The sequence below is a fragment of the Pelodiscus sinensis genome, chromosome 9 (assembly GCF_049634645.1).
Source record: "Pelodiscus sinensis isolate JC-2024 chromosome 9, ASM4963464v1, whole genome shotgun sequence".
NCBI lineage: Eukaryota > Metazoa > Chordata > Testudines > Trionychidae > Pelodiscus > Pelodiscus sinensis.
The window spans coordinates 13,440,940-13,453,309 of record NC_134719.1 but is presented as its reverse complement, the minus strand read 5'-3'; the positions used below and the strand labels follow the sequence as shown (position 1 = coordinate 13,453,309).

The window sequence follows — 12,370 nt, the reverse complement described above, 5'->3', positions numbered from 1 at the left end:
CAGATTGGGAATGTCTCACTCATTACCATAAGTAATTTTCCACTTTAGTTATTCGCATCCACTTACCACCCAGATTGAATTAGCTCTGATGTAACACTCCCATCTCTATTCCTGTTTCTTTTGCTTTCCCTTCATGCCTCTAATGCAGTGAGTTGCAATTCTCAAAAGCTTATTTCATAATAAAATTATTTATTCTTCAAGGTGCCACTAGACTTGTTTTCCTGGATCTTGTGACATTTCAGTCCCATATATGATTCCTTATAGCCAATAATATAACTAAAAGCAAACTAATAATGAGTTTTGTACAAACACATCACAGAGGTTCTGAAATACAAATACCAGAGGCCATTCACACCCTTGCTGTCTACTACAAACATTTTTGGAAAGAATAGCTTGTGAGATTGTGCGTTACAATTTACTGTAATGGAGACTTCAAACTTCTGCTGAAACTAATTCCTTTATATCTGTAATAGCTTTTGCATGCCTTTCTTCTTTGCATTTTGTTGGGATGTGATTATCTAACACCTGTTCATGCATGGAGGATCACTTATACATCCAAATTCAAAACTTTGGGTATTAGATGACTCCTGGGATGTCAGTCAGATTTGCTTTCCCCTCCCATCCTAATATATTAATGTTGTTGATTATGACAAATAAATGAATGATATTTTACTCACAGTCAAAGTTACTCACCCCAGGTGACTGATTGGTTAAATAGAATTTTATGAGGTTGCTTTAAAATACAATTTTATGCTTCAGTACAACACAGTCATTCTCATGCCTGAGTGTAATGCTTGAAACTTCAGAAGGCTGTTGTGCTTCTGCAGATCTTTCTTTCCTGTAGACAGGTAGGATTGTGTGACCTGGGATGTAGCATTTCAATGTACTCATTTGAGCTGTAAAAAGCTCTAGTTCTCCATGGAGTTCTTTGGGGCTTGTAAGCAATCCATTTTCTTATGTGTGACCTCTGTGATTTCATGTGTCTTATGTGAGAGCAGCAACCACTGGGTGGTTTGCTATGGATCTTTCTAGGTTTTTGCTTATGCATTTGGGTCCGTCCTGTCCTTGATTATGGTATTAAAACTTATTAAACCATAATATTAAAATTGACTGATCTATACAACTAAGTAATATGAGGCAGGTAAGTAAAATGCACCTCTCTTTGAAGTTGTTAAACTCTAACCCCTAGAAAAAAATCTAATCAAATAGAGTGTAGAGGAGATTCAAAATGAGACCTTCCTTGGGAGGTAGAACATGCACTATCTCAGAATTACATAACTTTTTCCTGTGAACTTTTCTCCACTTGAAGCTTCTCCATCATCAGGCTCTGAACAGTTGTAATCAGAAACTGTATAATTAATAGAGGGTTGTCCCTTGGAGAAAAAAATAGCATAATCATGTAATTAGAGAATGTGTACGTACATGTGGGATCTGAATTAAGGTTGGACAGGAAATTCTTAAGTTTTGAGTGCTTGACTTTGTAATCTCAATGATCTGTTTTAACGTATTTCTTGTGTATAATTTTCTGTTTTTTTCAAAAGCAAACTGAAAAACCAGACATTCCCTTTATGTGATGCCATATTGACACCTGTATGGGTCATCGACAGGGTTGGAATTTTAAACCTACAATGCAGATTATAGTAGTTAGGATTTACTGTCGTGGTGTCCTGAAAGGTCTCCTGCTCCATCAGTGATGATAACCATTCAGATGCATGCATGTGGCTACTTGCGCAAGTCAACACAACACAGACCTCTGTTACTAGCACTGACAGAGTAACTGAGATGAATAATAATAATAATGAACCGGCATTTTTATTGTTATTGGCACTTCACAAAGAAAGGTGAATAACATTTCCATTTTACAAATGGGGAAACAGAATCACAAGGAGAAGTTACTTGTCCATGGTCACCACTAGGCTTGTGGAAGACCGAGGAATAGAAAATGGGTCTCTGGAGTCCCTGTCGTGCACCTTATCTACCACATCAGACTGCCCTTAGAGTTGGTTCTCAGAACCAAAAATACAGGAAGATGAGATGTGCGTTCCCCACGCTGATTTTCCAACCTGTCTCTCTTCCAATTGCCCTCCTGACTCCCAAGCTCCGCACCCAAACCACCCAAGCTTACACTGATTCTCCTTGACCCACGCACGAGTTCCAGTCTCTGTCTACCCACTCTCAGTCTCAGTCTTCTTGCCAAGCCAATCTCACCAGACTTCTTGTCCCAATCTACTTCCTTCTCTCCTCATTAGCCAAGTCTTGTCCCCTCTGCATTCACATCAGATACCTTTCTTCTCCACACCGCCTGTGTGACAGCAAAGAGGTCATTAAAAGCACAGGGGAGACAGTAGGGATGTAATTGGGTAACCGGTTAACTAGTTACCCGGTAAGTATCACCCTTACTGGTAAAAGATGCCCAACCCAATCAGAGCAGTCCTCTGCTTGCAACATGCCACAGGCTGGGGGCTACCCCTCATTGTGGGCGAGGCCAGCAACTGGCAACTCCATGGAGCTGGGGTCAACAGCTGGTTGCCCTGTGGAGCTGGGGGCCAGTGCCTGGCAACCCTGTGGTTAGCCATGTAACCAATAGAATTTTGATTGATAACATGGTTAATATTTTTTTACATTTTTACATCCCTAGGATCCCTGATTCCAGCGGGTGTGCATGGACCCATCCTAGTTCAGAGCAGGCCTAGGGAAGTACAGCTTTGCCCCTGTAGCGGGGTCCAAATACACTTGGAGGTGGGGGGGGGGGGGCGGGTTGGTGCATGGTCTGTTGCTTATGGGGACTGTGTATGTACAGTCTGGTCTGCACTAGGAACTGAGAGAGACTCTAGGCCAGTGATCTCCAACCTTTTTACATCCAAGATCACTTTTTAAATGACCGGACAAGTCACGATCTACCCCATCCCTTCCCTAAGAAGCCATCCCTCTCTTGAGGCCCTGCCCTCCAAACGTTTTGCTAATGGAAATTCACCTTTAATTACATAATTACACCTGAGCCATTTTCCTAGTGCTGCAGCTGGGGAGAGCGGTCTAATGTAAATTATTAAATAGATTAAGCATTTTAACTTTCTCATGTTAGTTGATCAAACTTCATTTTAAATAAAGTAAAATATTACGTCCAACACAAAAGGTTTCAATGTTTTCTTTATTCATGGCAGGGTTGGGGAACCTTTTTTGGGTTGGGGGTCACTGACCCACAGAAAAATCAGTTGGGGACCACACATGAGAAGCAAAAAAAACTTCTCCCAAAACCCCCAACCCACACTGATGTGGCCCCCAACTGACACCTCACTCTTCTGGCACTCCAGCCTCATGGGGTGAGGGGAAGGGGCAGGGAGGACTGAGGTTCAGGGCTTCCCATAGGCCAGATTTACTTTTCTGGGGTTCCAGAGTTAGTGGATTTTGAGGACCCCCTTAGGCTCTGGGATGGGAACAAAAATGAGGGGCTCAATGTGCGGGACAGGACTGCCAGTGAGTGGGATATGGATGCGGGATCTGGATGGGAGGTGGGGTGCAGGATGGAGGGAGGGGGCGGGGTCTGGAAGAGAGTTTGGCAGTAGGAGAGGTTGTGGGGTGGGGATATGAGAGGGAGTTTGGGGGCAGGAAGGGGGCTGAGGAAGTAACACGGAAAAGGTGAGAGGGTGAGAATGCTGCCAAATAGTTAGTTGGGGAGGGAGGCAAAGATGGTGGGTGTAAAGAAAAGTGCAACTTCTGCGAAGTAAAATTGAATCCCCCTCACATCTTCCCTCAGCCCCATGATACCCCCAGTCTGATCCCCTGCATTGCTCCATGTCCCTGAGTCCAACCCCTCCCCCCTCTGAGTCTGTCCCCACCCCCTCCTTTGTCTCCTCTCCTGTCCCCACATCCCTATGCCCCCAGCACACTCACCAGCAGGGCAGCAGCCCTGGGACTTGCACTCACCTGGGAGTAGCGCTTGGCTGAGGAGGAGGGGCAGAGTCTCTTCCCTGCCCTGCCCAGCCCTTTGCCTGCAGGCAGCAGCTCCGGGGCTGGGGTTGGGTTGCAGCAGGCAGAGCGTAGGGCTGCCCAGGGCTGGCTACATCCTGGCTGGTCACAGCGGGGCACTGGGGAAGGGGCTTCCTGACTATGGTACGCCCACATCTTGAATACTGTGTACAGATGTGGTCTCCTCACCTCAAAAAAGATATTTTGGCCTTGGAAAGGGTTCAGAAAAGGGCAACTAAAATGATTAGGGGTTTGGAACGGGTCCCATATGAGGAGCGGTTAAAGCGACTGGGACTTTTCAGTTTAGAAAAGAGGAGACTGAGGGGGGATATGATAGAGGTCTATAAAATCATGACTGGTGTGGAGAGGGCTGATAAAGAAAAGTTATTTATTAGTTCCCATAATAGAAGAACTAGAGGACACCAAATGAAATGAATGGGTAGCAGGTTTAAAACTAATAAAAGAAAGTTCTTCTTCACACAGCGTGTAGTCAACCTGTGGAACTCCTTGCCAGAGGAGACTGTGAAGGCTAGGACTATAATAGAGTTTAAAGAGAAGCTGGATAAATTCATGGAGGTTAGGTCCATAAAAGGCTATTAGCCAGGGGATAAAATGGTGTCCTTGGCCTCTGTTTGTCAGAGGCTGGAGAGGGATGGCAGGAGACAAATTGCTTGATCATTGTCTTCGGTCCACCCTCTCTGGGGCACCTGGTGCTGGCCACTGTCAGCAGACAGGATACTGGGCTAGATGGACCTTTGGTCTGACCCAGTACGGCCGTTCTTATGTTATGTTATGTTATGTTATGTTATGTTATGTTATGTTATGTTATGTTTTATGTTATGTTACTCCGTGCACAGCCTGCGGGGAACAGCGCAGCGTAGCCCAATCCGTGGCACGCCACATGTGCTGGCTGCCCAGCCCTGCCTCTGCGGAGCAGGCCCAGCCCTGCCCCCGCCCGAAGCAGGAGACAAGAGTTGGGGATGCACGTGCACCTCTTCCCCCTTCTCCCCCCCAGCCGGCAAGTTAACAAAGCCCAGCTGGAGCGTGGTGCAGCCTCTTTGATCCAGCCCAGCCCAGCCCAGCCCAGCATTCATCCCTCCTAGGCTGCACAGCACTCCACCTGGACTGGAACAAAGAGGGGCAATTGCCTGGCCAGCTGGCCATGGCGATTGACTCCTAGGGGTGCTGCGATCAAGCAGTCAATCGTGATCGACTGGTTAGTGACCACTGCTCTAGGCTGCTCAGTGAGTGTGGAATCTTCAGAGATTTTTGCTGATAAAATTGTGTGTGTCTGAACTACACCTTTTTCAAAGTCTTCTAACTTGTCCAGATTTGGGTGGACTTTCATGGACAATGGCAGAAGGACCTTTCTGACACAGAGGCCAGCCCCCAGCATCCAAAGCATGGGTGTGCAACAGCTGTGCAAAGAAAGCGTTGACAGAATTTTTTAACATTGTCGAAACAGCACGTTTTTCTTTATCCCCATTTTCAGAAGTTACTGAACTGTCCAAAAACAAACACCTAAATAAAATAATTTTAGCCTGAGACAAATACCCTGCATGTAAAAATGTGTCCCAGACTTTTAGGTTGAAAAGTTATAAGCAACTGAAAACTGGGTCTTATAATGGGAAGTGTCAGATTACCTTAATAATAGGAAGCAGTACTAGCCCTATTTATATACATAGCCATATAAACAGTTTACTCTGAGATTTATTTAATGTGAATTATCTAGTAGTGGTGATCTAAGCAGTGTTCTTGTTTTCATTAAAAAGGCTCTGGTAACTCAGCCATAAAAATTGCTCTGAAATTTGTCAGTAAAAGGTCTTACACTAAGATCAGGGATTTGAGGGTGATTGTTGACAGTTTGAAAAAGGGTTTTATTACTTGTTTTATTACTTGTTTTTATGTTAAGGGCCAAATTATGCTTTCTGATGAATACTCTCTACCTCCGCTGATTTCTGTTGCAGACCTGAAGAAAGACCTGCCCTTCACACATGGTTGATGGACTGCATGGAGAGCACTGAGGGTGGAGTGTGTGGAGTCCCTCTGTAGGGACCTAAGCAGAGGGTGGATTGTATCTCAGGGTTGCTGCTCCCCAGTTCTGCATGTGTAAGAGGTGAGTTCTGTGTGCATTGCAGGAAAACAGCTGAAAAAGAGTGCCATCTATGGGGGCACAATTCTTAGTGTTTTTTAAATGCTGAACTGCTTTGTTAATTTTTTACTTCCTGGGTAAAATTTCCAAAAGTCATCAGAGAGTTTAGGAGTCTAAGTCCCCTTTGGCATCTGCAGCAAACTCATCAGTGCATCAGCAAGTCTCGGAGCCTGGGTTCACAGGGCTTTATGTACAAGGCCAAAAAATAGGAATAAAGACATTTGGGCTGAGATTAGAGCCTGGGTTCGGAAACTGTGTGTGCGCGCATATGTGCGTGTGTGTGTGTCTGGCTATTTTTAGTGCTATGCTGCCAGGTTGAGTCAATTGACCTGGGCTTTGAGATGCTGCCCCAAGGTGATGGGTTTTTTTTTTCTGCAGTGTACAAGATACTTTTAAAAATTACAGCCAATGTCTTATCATGGCATGATTTTGTTGTCCTTTCTTTCTTTCTTTCTTTCTTTCTTTCTTTCTTTCTTTCTTTCTTTCTTTCTTTCTTTCTTTCTTTCTTTCTTTCTTTCTTTCTTTCTTTCTTTCTTTCTTTCTTTCTTTCTTTCTTTCTTTCTTTCTTTCTTTCTTTCTTTCTTTCTCATGAAAATAATAACTTCAAGTAATGAGCAATCTGAGGTAATTTAAGCCACATTTTAGATCAAGGGGGTTACGTTTTACTCTTGATGTACGTACACGCATAGTTTCCCTTAACTTTCAAGGGAGCTATATATGTACATATGTACACATGCGTATTCAGGACTTTGAGCATATGCAATTATGAAACCACCTATATTTCTGTACTATTTCCCCTGTTTTTCCAGATACAAGATCACTCCTCAACTGTTTTGCTGTCACAGTTTCTCATTTTGCCATTCTGCTTGTTTTTGTGGGGATCAATAACTCCACAGAGCAGAAAGCCATGGGAAAGTCAGGGATTCTGTGCTCCAGAGTGGTACAGTCTGTGGCTTAACAAACTGAAGAATATGAAGGAGCATGCTAAGGATTCCATGGGAAGGGCCTTTCCTCTAGGTGGGAGAGGTTGCAGACAATCCCATGGGTGACTTAAACTGGAAAAGGGGATGTAGTGGATCAGGGAGCAATGAAGAAGAGAATGGCTTGAAGGATACATTATATCAGCTTGTCAGCAAAAAGCCATTATAATGAAAATGAGGTAGTTGTCTTCATATAAAATGTAAAGAACCTGATCCAGAAACCACTGAAGTCAATGGATATTCTCTCATTGATTCTGAAGGGATCTGGAATATGTTTGAAGCGCACCAGACATTGGAACCAGAATTTCACCCAGATACAGGCTGAATCTCTCTAGTCCGGCACTCTTGGGACCTGACTGGTGCGGAATCAGAGAATTTGCCAAACCATGGGAGGAAAATATTTTCTAGCAGCATTACCAATCCTTCCATTGCTTATTTGGCTCTTAGAAGACATTTAGGGTAAATTAGAGCTAAATAACAGCACAGGACACTGAGCCAGGCCTGGTGACTATAGACAAACTTTATGGGACTATAGGAAACTTGGCCACATCCATGATAAGCGAACATCCAGGTAACTAAAATCATGCTCGACCATTGATGCTGCCAGACCAGAGAGTGCCAGTCTAGAGAGGTTCAACCTATAGTTTTCTCTCAGGTCAGGACTCAGTGACATGGAGATGATTTGCGGTGTGTTGGGGAGACATAAAAACTAATCTAGCCTGACAAGTGGGAGTACTTTACAATTAAAACTGAAATGGTTTCCACTAAGGATGTTAAGAAGTAGTCGACTAGTTGCATAATTGAGTCGACTAGTCAATTTCCCCCCTCCCCTCCACCCTTGCTGCCTCTATCAGGTGGAGGCAGCAATGGAGGAGAGGAAAGAGGGGTCCTTCAAAGCGGCAGAACTGCACAGAGCTGTGAAGCGAACGTGCCCCTGTAGCGGCTCTTGTACATTTCAAAGGAGGAATGTGGAAGTGCCTATTGACTAGTCAAGTAGTTGATGGAAATTCCATCGACTACTCGACTAGTGAATTAATCGTTAGTTAACATCCTTAGTTTCCACATTAGGAACTTTCACCTACCATTCAATGCTCAGGTAGCAGTGATATGAAATAAAGCTGGAGTATGAGACTTCATTTCCTTGCTTTTGTTGTTTGTGTCAAAATCTTAATGTTGCTTAAATATCTATCATGCAGTAATATAAATGTGATTTACAAAAGCTTTTCATAGCAAGTGGTGCATTATTAATGAGAACTTTAGCGTCTGTCATTTACTAGCAAGATCAGGTGTTGTCTTTAATTTCCAGGATTAATGGCATATAAAAGGGACTTCCGTCCTTTCCTCTCATGATCCTCCGGACTATGAGACCTTTTTAACTATGGACTTTGTTTAACTATGATCAACTTTTCCCAAGAAAGGTAGACTGGGGAGAGTGGATCCAATTAAGTAAAAATAATTTTGTTGTTTATCAGATATTGTTAGAACTTGTTATGTGCAATTGCAAAGCCAGATGAGTAGAGCATCTGCCCTTTTGCAATGGGCAAAGAACCAGGGTGCAAGAGTTGTGACAGAAATCTGTGTTTTTGGATAGTTAAGTTACAGAGAAGGTTTTGTAGTTCCTACAGTTATATGTCTGAAGTTTTAATTTTCATGTGCTTAGGCTATTCTTGGTCAAACAGAACATTGCAGAATACCATTCCAGAATATCTGGAGAGGTCTTGAGTATAAAAAAAATCTTTCCAGATTTTTATTAATCCCTCATATACATTCAGATTGTACTGTCAACGTTCTTGAATCTCCCTGATCCCCATCTTCCAGCCTTTTTTTTTTTGTAACTGTATAGTGGGGTTGAGGGTTATGGTCTGGAAATATCTTGGTCTAGTTATTGATTTAGACTCACCAATTTAGACAGATTTATTCTGCTTGTTCCAGGGAATAAGACAGAAAAATGCATTTCTCCTATTGCAGTTAATAGATTCAGGAAGTAATTTGCAGATGTGGAAACAATGGCTCTTATATAATAGAACAAACTGCATAACTAATGCATGAGGAAGATAAGCCTGTATTGTTAAGATTTTCACATTTTACTCTTATTTGTAAGCTGTATATTGCTCTCTTGTGCTTTCCACCATTAAGTACTAATGGTATTGCATTAGTAAAAAGCCCCAGTACCTTGACTGGCTCGGCAAAAATATACACAAAGGCAAATAATCTATTTTACAGTGATATGGTGAACTGTGTTATTTGTTTATAACTATTCACTTAGCTTATCACTTTGAGTGCTAATATATTGTTAAAATTTAATCACCATTCTTTGTCACTTCGGTTATGGAGACTATACTGATGGAGAAAAGAGAAAGAACAAAATGACTGTCTGCTAGATGTTTAAATCAGAAAATATACTGGTATTTAAATCACCGAAAATTCAGAGGAATATTAGTGGACTGTGTTATACTTACAGCTTGGAATGTTTTAATCATAAACAGGATCCTTATATTTTGCTTTCTGGTATATGTAAATTGGAATATTGGCTGGCAAACAGATATGTCACGGTCTTCTTACCTATTCACCACCAGTAAAGGAGGAGCAAGTCTCTTTGTATTTGAACTATTTGGAATGTTTCTTAGCTGAAGTATAATTGATAGAGAAACAACTAGCACAGTTTTATATGGCCACTTAATAAGTACAGGCAGTCCCCGACTTACGCGGATCCGACTAATGTCGGATCCGCACTTACGAACGGGGCTTTCTCGCCCCGGAGCTCACAGGCAGCGGTCAGCCACCTCGACCTCCGGGGCGAGAAAAGCTGCTCCTGGTGCCCCTGGTCTGTTGGGGACCGTCTCCAGCAGACCAGGGGCATCAGGAGCAAAGCCGCAGCCCCGGCGGGTTTGCTCGCGGTGCCCCTGGTCTGCTGGGGACCGTCTCCAGCAAACCAGGGGCACCGGGAGCAAAGCGGTCCCGCGCCAGAGCAAAGCCTCAGAGGCGAGGCACCCCCCGCTGCCGCTTTGCTCCCTGTGTCCCTGGTCTGCTGGGGGGGGCGCAGCTAGTGTGCCCTCCCCAGCAGACCAGGCTTTTGTTGTGGACCCTGGGGCAGAGCAGCTGGGGCGCTGCCGGTTGGTCCCGCAGCGCCGCTCTGGGCGCTACTGGACCAACCCGGCAGCACCCCAGCTGCTCTGCCCCAGGCGTCCTGATTCAGCCGCTGCTGGTCAGTTTCAGCAGCGGCTGAATCAGGACTCCTGGGGCAGAGCAGCTGGGGTGCTGCTGGGTTGGTCCAGTAGTGCCGAGGAGCGGTGCTACTGGAGCAACCCAGCAGCACCCCCGCTGCTCTGCCCCAGATGTCCCCAAGTCAGCCGTTGCTGAAACTGACCAGCGCTGACTACAGGAAGCCCAAGGCACAGTTGCTCTGCCCCGGGTTTCCTGGAATCAGCTGCTGATCAGTTTCAGCAACAGCTGACTTGGGGTTCTTAAGCTGAATCTGTATGTAAGTCAGAACTGGCGGTCAGTTTCAGCAGCGGCTGAATCTGGACGCCAGTTCCGACTTACATACAGATTCAACTTAAGAACAAACCTACAGTCCCTATCTTGTACGTAACCCGGGGACTGCCTGTAGTCATTTACATGCCAGAAATTGTTCTGATTTTTTTTAAGTCACGCAGTAAATACAAGTACTGGTTTTCACTGCCATCATGAGGAGGTTTCACAAGGACAAAACTGCACTTCTCTTAATTTTTTAAGTGATAACTTTGTCCATTTAATGATTGTAGCCACATTTTTTGACTATCCATTTTTCACCTGTGGAAACTGTCTCTCCTCCCATCATGCAATGTAAACAGTACATACTGATGCTTATTCGATATTTATATGAAACTGTAACAAAAGAAAAAGTAACTTCATAGGCATTTTCTCCTGCCATGAGAATTATTTGTTTTCATGGTCCTATGTGGCTCCTGAGCTCCTGAAAGTGGCATGAAGTCTTCAGGACATTCTCAAATTAGATGAGGCCCTTCTGGTATTTTAAATCTCCAGAAGGCACTAAAAATCTTTGCTAAAAAATGGTCACCATTTTGGAAGAGTGATGCAGTCTGTCTCAGGAGTGATTTACCTAGACAAGCCTAATAAGGTCTGGCCTATTTTGATGTTCTTGTAACTTTAAGAATTGTGGTTATCACAGCAGTTTCACAAGTTATACACGAGACACAACTGGAAGGCAGCCACCCGTGAAAAACATAAATACATTAGAGGATCTTTTCATAAATAGGGTTGCCAGGTATCTGGTTTTGAACTGGACAGTCCAGTATTTGAGCTTTCTGTTTGGGAAAAAATTTGAAAAAATATAAATGAGAAAATATAAATGTCTGGTATTTTCTAAATAAGATGTCATGTAGATTGTATGTAATGTCAAGTGTGTCCAGTATTTTTGTTGAAACAATTTGGCAACCCTATTCCTAAAATACATTGATTTCAGGGGGAGCTTTTCAGAGATGACTCCTTGGCTAACCAGTCCATTGTAGAGCCCCAGACAAGGAGGCTTATCCATGAGGCTCGAATTTCTCCTCTGGCCTATTGCCAAAGGTAATCTGGGGAAGAGAGAGAGAGAGAGAGAGTCTTCTGCGGTATTTAATAGTCGGGTACCTCATTCTATCACAGTGATCAAGGGGGTGATATGGACCCTAGTCTCTTGAATTTGGGGTAGTAAAAGCACACACAAGTGAATACTAATTCATATTTATTTTGATGAGCATCAGAGTGGCTGAGGCCTATCCCACTCTTACTGTTGCAGGTGTGTAAAGGTGCTCTCTCCCAGACTGAGAGGCAGCAGGAACAGTAGCAGGATGTGTGGCCATACACCGGTCAGAATAAGGGAAGTGGAGGAGAAAGGAAGAGAGGGAAGAGATGCAGGACGGGTAGCAGGGAATATGAAGCTCATTTCAAAGAGCTGTTTCCCTGGTCTCCTTTTTTCTCACCTGCCCTACAACTCCCCAGCACCCAGAGTTGCTTTAAAACACGTCACTGTATCGTATTACTCGGCCCACTGTAGTGACCCAGCCTATCATCTGTGTACACGAAAATGCTGCTGAGATAGTATTAGTGACCTTACTGGGCTTGGCTAACTTAGATGTTTATAGATAGATATTTTATGCTGAATCAGCTCATTGTAGATACTCGTGTGCATTTATTAGATGGTATTTAACTAGCCGAATAAAATATACATTAGCAGTTATTTATCTGGCTGTTTAAATAGCACATAATAAATTTACAATTTGCTTCTATG

The 12,370-nt window shown here is 43.7% G+C and overlaps 1 protein-coding gene across 21 annotated transcripts in view; it reads left to right on the top strand.

The window, feature by feature from the left end:
- Window positions 1–12,370, top strand: part of DAB1 (DAB adaptor protein 1) — a 777,383-nt gene that overhangs the window by 512,736 nt on the left and 252,277 nt on the right. For 20 of the 21 annotated variants that reach the window (XM_014578749.3, XM_075936078.1, XM_075936061.1 and 17 more), the window contains one exon: window positions 5,934–6,082. The exons of the other annotated variant lie outside the window; for it this stretch is intronic. The gene's annotated coding sequence lies outside the window, so the exon portion shown is untranslated. The remainder of the gene's footprint in view (window positions 1–5,933; window positions 6,083–12,370) is intronic. 21 annotated transcript variants of the gene reach the window in all.